Source organism: Pinus tabuliformis, chromosome J (assembly GCF_031772625.1).
Source record: "Pinus tabuliformis cultivar Carrire ecotype Pingquan chromosome J, CPIR1, whole genome shotgun sequence".
NCBI classification, from domain to species: domain Eukaryota; kingdom Viridiplantae; phylum Streptophyta; class Pinopsida; order Pinales; family Pinaceae; genus Pinus; species Pinus tabuliformis.
The window spans coordinates 1,035,155,307-1,035,163,997 of record NC_142295.1 but is presented as its reverse complement, the minus strand read 5'-3'; the positions used below and the strand labels follow the sequence as shown (position 1 = coordinate 1,035,163,997).

Here is an 8,691-nt window from a genome sequence, read left to right as displayed (position 1 = left end):
TATAGCATTCAAATATTCTTTGAAAATTAATTTCACGATATCCTCTCTCCCCTTAAGCAATGATGTGGTTTACTACTCACAGAACTTTCAGGTATGTACATGCACTCCTCTCCTATCGCTTGATTTATAGTGCTTTGATCAACTTTGTTCATTTGTTCCTCTGAAATTTCACCACCTTCATTCAATAATATTTCCAAAACCAACTTTTGATGGGCCCGTGTTCCATACAATGCACTTGAAAGGGCCTGAATGAATAAGGGTGACCCATTGCACTTCCTTGCTAATTTAGTGGCCAAATCACATTGTTTTATGGTCAAAGGGCCATCCCATCCTACAACCCATTGGAACAGGTGTACTACATCTTCTTCTTTCAGACAAATGAGTGTATAAATGCATGTCTGATCCCTTTCCCCAAACTGACATGTTAAAGAAAAATGTTGCTCAGAAACTATGCCAATGGCATGAGGTATAAGGTTGCTCGCAAGCTCTTATCAATATTAATGGAATAAACAGAAAATAGAGGAAGTATGCCAACAACATGAGAGATGAGGCTAGAGCAATTTCATAGTAATATTGGTGGAATAAACAGATGAAAGAGAAAGTAATCCAATTGCATTCGGGATGAGCATCGCAGCAAGTACTAAGCAATATTAGTGGAATAAACAGGAAAAAAGAAAAAGAAACTATGCCAATGGCACAAGTGATCCATAACGGTTATATAGCATAAAAGATACCTGAAGTTATTTGTTGAATTTCCTTTTGTTAAATCCTTCTTAATTCAAATTCTTGGAATCTTCTTGCTAGATATTCTTATTCCAATTTCAAAATACCATAATTGTTAATCCCCATTGGGCAACATTTTAGGTTAAGTTGATTGATTTTGGGCTAGCAAAGGAAGTAGATGAGTCAGGTCGATCCAATAGTATGTGTGGGACTACAGAATATATGGCACCTAAAATTATTCAAGCTAAAGGCTATGATAAAGCTGTTGATTGGAGTGTTGGAATTCTTCTGTATGAGATGCTCACTGGATAGGTAAGCAAATGTACATATGCAGAATTTTAGGTGTCATTGCATTGGTTAATTCACATATGAACATCATTTTTTGTGTATTTTGCAGCCTCCCTTCACCGGTAAGTTGGTAACAACCGCCAGAAGGTACAAAATAAAATCATCAAGGATAAAGTTAAATTGCCACCATTTTTACTAGTGAAGCCCATTCATTGTTGAAAGGCATACGTTTCTCAGCTTTGCTTCTTCAAATCCTACATTAATGTTATTGTTGTATATGGAATAGATCAATTGACATAGTGTATGAGTTTATTGCCTTCATGTGATGTGCAGCTACTGCAGAAGGATCCAAGTAACCAGCTAGGCAATGGAGCAAGTGGGAGTGATGACATCAAAGGGCACAAGTGGTTCAAATCAATTAGCTCGAAGAAACTGGAAGCTAGGCAAATACAACGAACATTTAAACCTGATGTTAAGGGGAATTGTTGCACCGCTAATTTTGATGGTTGTTGGACCAACATGCCTCTTGATGATAATGAACTGCCTTCAACTCCAAAAGCTGACAATTATCAACATCATTTCAAAAACTACTCATTTATCCTTGTCCTCCTCGTCTTCTTCTTGGTCCCTTGGGGCTTGAGAAGTCTAGAATTCTTTTTTGAGGCCATGGGACTCTTCTATTTAAGAACCATTGCAATTCAAGTGCAAAGCATGTGAAATGGGCACACCCTATTGTTGCTATTGTTGTGAAGAAGAAGAATTTGTTGCTTTAGAAAACCATTCCTCTATAAGTGCAAGTATGAGTTGGAAGGGGAGAATTTGTACTCAAAGGGTTGACGCTAGAGATATTTCCAGTAGCAATTTTTGGCATTCAGTGGCTTTGAGCAGGCCAAGTTGTAGCCTTGTTGCAACATTGGGGATGCATGTATAATATATGGCATTGAAGCACAAAAATAACAAACCAACGAATTCTCTGGTCATCATCCTCATGGGCCACCATTCCGCTCATAATTGAAATGCCTTTTGTCATCACTGAAGAGACATATGTCAATTAAGGAGGAAAAAAAAAGACGAGACATATGTCACTCTAATTCACTCAACAGATGTTGACCATATAAAAAAAAGTGTAGATAAAAATGCATAATAAACATATTCAACCTATTGACGTAAAAATAAACATATATATTAAATACCAATGTGATCCATATACTATAATATAGAGGGAACAAGTTATTGAATATATTGAACATATAAGGTCATTTGCAACTTTTTATATATATATGATGCAACCTTTATATATATATATAAAAGTCATTTGCAACCTTATAAGGTCATTTTCAATTTCTCTGGTTTATTTGGGTCTCATGTTGGTGGTATGTAAATTTCATATATGATGCCCATTAAAGTGTGTGATTCAATGGATTTTTCTAATAAAGCAGGGAACGAAAACATGTACAAACTATTTAAGAAATTTAATTCAATCTCCTGTTCAATTCTTTTAGCAAAATGAGTTGTGACGGAATGTAATTTCATACATTCTCCTCAAGGTTGTTTTTGAGATATTTTCAAAGTAATTTTTGAATTCTAAAGAACTTCTGCCATTGAAAAAATTGAAGTTTGAAAAATAATTTCTAAAATCCTTTTGTAACTTTTACCTTCGGTCAAAGTTAAAATGAATTAGAATAATTTTTTCCAAATTATTTTAATAAAATATATATTTTAAAATAAATAATAAAATTATTTTATTTTATTTTTTAATAGAATATAAAATTAATAAATTTTAATATATAAATAATATTTACTAATTTATTAAATTTCATTATATTAACCAATAATATAATATTTATAATTATTATGTCATTCGGACATTTATGGTTTATTTGGGCGGTACATCACTCAAACTACTTTTTGGAGTGTTAGGTTGACATTAGGAATAAGTATTTTTTATTTTATTTTATTTTTATTTAAAAAATAGTTTTCTAAATTTCTATGTGATGTATGAGTGTTAGCCTCATGTTGTTTATGACGTTGTCTATTAGAGTAAAAAAGATAAATTTGTTTGGATGGTAAAAACTTGTCGGACTCTGGCTAAATTTTCCTTGAAAAATATGAAATCTGACAGTGGGTGTGTGTGAATCTTGTTTTTGGTTGTGGAAATGGATTCAACACCATCAAAAACTCCTAGGTCACCCAAATCTTGAAAATTGACAGCTATAACCCAAATTTCCCAAAAATTCTGCCAAATTTTATGAAAATCATGCTGAGATTTCAATTATTTTCGAGGCAAATTTAAAACCTCGATAGACGTTGTGCAGTTGTTAATTCTATTTTTTTATATTATTTTATTATTAATCCCATTCATCGCTCCTCTTAATCTTATTCATTGTTCGTTCATTGGAAGTTGTAACTTTGGAACTATTATTAATATTATCCAATGTCCGTCTAAATCCCATTACTTGATTGAGGAGATTCTGAAGCATAATCCCAATATATGCGACTACACGGCGCCATCGTTGGATGCAAAGCAAAACATGGTTGTGGTGGAGGTGCCCAAGCTTGGAAAAGAAGTGGCTGCCAAGGCCATCAAGGAATGGGGGTGGCCCAAATCTAAGATCCCTTAGGTCATTTTCTGCATTACTAGTGGAATCAATGTGCCTGAAGCTTACTATCAACTAACAAAGCTTTTGGGTCTCAGCTCCAACACTAAGAGAGTAATGATGTACTGATAGGGTTGCTTCATTGGAGGCACAGTTCACCGTATGGCTAAAGATCCGACAGAGAACAACCGAGGAGCTAGGGTTTTGGTAGTGAAAATAATGTGGAGGACAGGTGCCAAACACATTCGTGTGTTGATGCCCATCCTTTCTTTCTAGAGGATTTCCATCCATCCTCATAATAATACATTTGATATGCAATTACACCTACCCATATATATAGGTAAGAGGTGTAAATTTAACCACTCGTACTGATAGCCAATCGGTATACATGACATGATTATAATTATTTTAACATCTATGCCCTTCCAACTTTACCAATTGGAACTTCAAGAAAAAAAAAATCATTTTTTGATATTCCTTGGTGAATATATCACATCATTGCCACACATATTCTAGGATGCTATAACATGCTTCATTTTCTTTTATTACTTATGGGTTTTCAGTTGTGGTACATATCAACAACCCAAGTATTCAAGCTTCATGTAACCTCTTAAGGGACTTTGTTTGTTCAACCAAGTGATAAAAATCATTATCAAATAACCAAACACCAAACACAACATATAACACCATATTATGCAATATAACAAAACATATCCAATTAGAGAATATTAATTAATTGAAAGTAAATACAAAGACTTATCTGAAAGGTTTTGCCTACAAGTAAGAAGGGTGTACACCTTTCCACTTGACCTTGGACCTAGTTGGATCTGTCTTGCACACAGTTCTCCACCCCCTAAGAAAGACATGATACCACTAGGTGAAATAAATCATATTCTCTAGGAGATTTCTCAATTGTGAAGGCCACTCTCCCTCATAGGAAACAATGGTAGTCACCCTCTACCCATTAGGCCAAGGTTTCCATGAATTGCTCATATTCCTTCTTGGCTAGATGCTCCCGCAGAGGGGAGTCATTTCTCTTCCATTCCAGTCCCTCAATAACCTCTCTTCTCAGTGTTTTCTCAACAACCCAACCAACATCAAATTCATGGCCCTATTTTCCTAGCTTAGGTCTCGAGGTTTTGTGCCCAAATTAATAGTAAAAGTCAAGATCTAGCATTTCCAAATGTTCCAAGAAAGATCCCAAATAATATTCAAGTTCATTTGGGCATGAAATTTAAATTCCCTGGGGAGCTCTACCTACTAGAAAACAATAACAATAACCCACCCATGAATTTGCTTGATTCTCGCTCGTGGGTGCTCTTTTCCCATTACAATCTCCTCTGTAACTCATTACAAGACTTTAGTAGCCTTCCCACACTCAATAAAATGACCCATTCACCCCATACACACATTTCTCTATTCTAGCCAAGGGAAAACCCGCATTTTTTGAGCTCAAACAGGGGATTTCATCTGCCAGTTTCTAGAACTCAAGACACACTCAAGATGGGTACTACTTTTACCCATCTCTGACCATTTTCCCCAGCTACCCACTCGATCTCCACACTTCCATAATTGTGGATTTATTTTTGTCCAACTAGCCAATTCCCTTCACTAACTAAATTTGGGGAAATGGAAAGAAAGTAAATAATTTCAAATTCAAAATTTGGCATTTTAGAAACATGGGTTTTTGGCTATGGCTATATTTTTAACAAATGAAGTGATTTCCCAACCCCCTTAATAATTTCAATTAGTGCTATCATAATTCAATGATATCGACCCTCCACCCTTAAGTGAACTAATCGACAATTTTTTGCATTACTTAGTAGAATATTTCTCATAATTAAACATGTGTAATTAGAAAGTCACCAGAGCATCTGTGCTATAATTATAACAACATTAAGTCATAACTTACAACTACAAAATAGGATAAAATGGGGTGTTACACTAAGAACAATTTTAGATAATCTTCCTCCATGGTTGGATGCGGTAATAACCCATAGTTGCAGTGTGGGAGATAATGGACGAGTTGATTAACATGATTGGCACTAAATATGGCCATCATGAGAAGAGGTGGTAGATTTATATCCTTTGATGATATTATGTGTTGTAAGTTGATAGTGATGGGTCTTGTATGGTTCCTTTGTGACATGATTCTTGGATTATGCTCTTGTTTAGGGGATATATTGATCATAATTTGAGTTGTTAAACATAAAACACCATTTTTTCCTTAACTCAATTGCTTGATTGATGTGTAGCTTTACCACAATATTATTTTTCCTTCTTACATGGTATGATTCCTCTTGATAGTTGCTACTTGAAGTATACCTTATCCTTCCTAATATTTCTTTTAATCAAATATCCTTGGCCTTTGGTCCTTTGATCATGTGCCTTATCATAATTAAAGAATCTCTAATGACTATTAAGGAGTGAGGAGAAAAGAACAAATAAAAATAATCCCCTCACAAAGTGCACAAGCTTCAGCGAAGTTTTTTCTATGCATCAATACATTCAAGAGTTCCTTTCAGGAAAAATATTTCCCCCTTATACACCCCCCTTGTACATTCCTCCCCTATAGTTTAATTAATATCAATTCACAGTATGGATATGATTCTCTTCACATAATTACTCCTAAGGATAAACCATAGTAGTTTGGTTGGATATACCATTCTAAAAATGGATGCAATTATTTCAAAAAGCTTTGCATACTATGATATTGTTCGCAAAAGCTTAAGATTCATATTTGAAGTTCATATTCCTCGATAGTAATGACTATATTGATCCATGGCTTAGCACTTGATTGGTCCATGATCCCTATTTAAAGTGTATGGGGGATCATTTGTTAGCGATCAATTGTTAATAAACTCTTATGTAAGAAACTAAAAAGATATTTTCAATAATAATATTGTCACAAGTGGTTGCATTGGATACAACCCAGATTGTTTCCATTTTCAAGGTTTTTGACCATATAATACATTGGTGTATTAGTATTTTTATCCATGTGTGAAAAGTTACTTAAAGTGTTCACCTTGTGTGCAAATGCATTGTTTGTTAAACAAATATCATAATTTTTTTTGTGAGAATATTGCTACATTACCTGAAAACTTATTATATTGTATCCATGAATATTTTATTTATATCATGAGTGGATCACCATTCATTATTAGATAGAATTTAAAATAAACATTATTACCAAACTAAAAAGTATTTACAATAGCGTGCCCCTAATCGGGGTGTTGGAACTCAGGATAATGAGAAAGGGGGTGGGGGGTTACAATAACTTGCCCCTAATCAAGGTGTTGGAACTCAGGACAATGGGGATGGGGGACATAGAAGGCCATCTCCAATGTGGTATAAAATCCCCAGCACCAATAGGAACCAACGTTCAGGATCCGACCCTAGTTATTTCATATGATTATTGATGTTAAGTTTACCCTCTTGGTGTTTGTCTTTTACATTTTGTAGTTCAATTTATGTTAGTTGTCATGAACTTCATAGTAGTAGTTGTTAACATTTTGAGTAATCTAAACTATTATCCCTACTTAAAATGGACATCGAAATATTTTATTTTTAGTCAACATTAAAAAATAAAAAAATAAAAATAAATAAAAAAAATCAACTTCATGTTAAATACAGAAAGAATTACACATCTCCTTTATACATATCTTAATACAATAATCCAATTTAAAAAAATAAATTCAACATCTCAATTTAACTTCACTTAACTCATTAATAGTTAAATTTATAACTTAAATTCCATATTCCTAGTGACTCAACATTATTAATAATTATATTCCATAAACCAACTTGACTTGATACCTTAATCCTCCAATTTTTAAATCAAATTCCACATCCCAACTTGCCTTGACTTATTGATAATCCAAACTATAAATTAAATTCCGTATCCAACTTGACTTGACTCATTTCTCTATTTATCAGGTAGGGATTTAAGTTTATTTAGTATAATAATGACATGTGTGTATGAAATAATTCAATTAAATTAAATTCCACATCTCAATTAACTTAACTCAATTATGTATTATTGAAGTAGGGACATATTTTTGTTTAATTTAAATAGAGAGTATACAAAATTTCATATGGATATTAATCTAAATCTATATTAACCTTCGTTATATTAAGTATTGAAGGAGATTAAATATATAAAGGTGAAAATCTTTTGAAAGAGCAAAATTTGAGGAAGGTTTGCACCTTGATGGATGTGATCCCTCTCAATATTTAACAAAAGTTGAGCTAAAATATATCTACATTTGCTCTGTGTGTGTGTGTAAAAGCTAGGTTGAACCTAGGTCAAGGCTAGCCCAATTGTTGGATAGAAGAATGATGATCTGCCCACTTATAGGATGTTGTCACTAGGGTTGTGCAAGGCTTGATGGAGCTTGGATGCCCCATGGGACATTTTTTATCCCCCACAAGTGGCTCCCACCCTCAACCCCTCCCCATGAGATTTGAACTAGTGACTTAATACATATAAAATTAGCCCTCGTACATATAAAATATGTCTACTAACTTTTTATCATAATTGCACAAGAATTGCTTCTGCATTTTTTAAACTCGTGCCATTCATTTCAATGTCTCTAAGAGTTTATGAACAAGAACAAAATGCCCTAATTGATTGGGAACTATTCCAAGAGCTTGGGAGCTTCAATTTCAAATAAAAAGGAGTTTGGGAACAACTTTCTCATGTTGAAAGTTTTAAATTAAAATTTTATTTTTAGTATGAATGAAAGCATTTTCTAGTATTCTTAAATTAAAATGTAAATATTTTTTTAATTATTACAAACACATACTTTATTACAAATATTTTTATTATATTTATTCAAAATATCATTATAACATAAATATTAAACTCCACATAAATCTTATTTCAAAAATTATTTAAATAAAAAAAACTTATCAATACTCACTCACTTTATAGTGGTAGCTATGAATAACTTTTAATGCATGTATATTTGTGTTTGTATGGTGACTAAAGATGAAGGTAGAATAAATCAAAGTGTAATGTTTTTTTACCAATTCTAACTACAATAATGATTCAAATTTACAAATATGTTCAAAATTTATATGC

General features: G+C 33.1%; 1 pseudogene; it reads left to right on the top strand.

Moving 5' to 3' along the window:
• Positions 1–394: 394 nt before the first annotated feature.
• Positions 395–1,761, top strand: LOC149230396 (serine/threonine-protein kinase AtPK2/AtPK19-like; annotated as a pseudogene).
• The last annotated feature ends 6,930 nt before the right edge of the window (positions 1,762–8,691 follow it).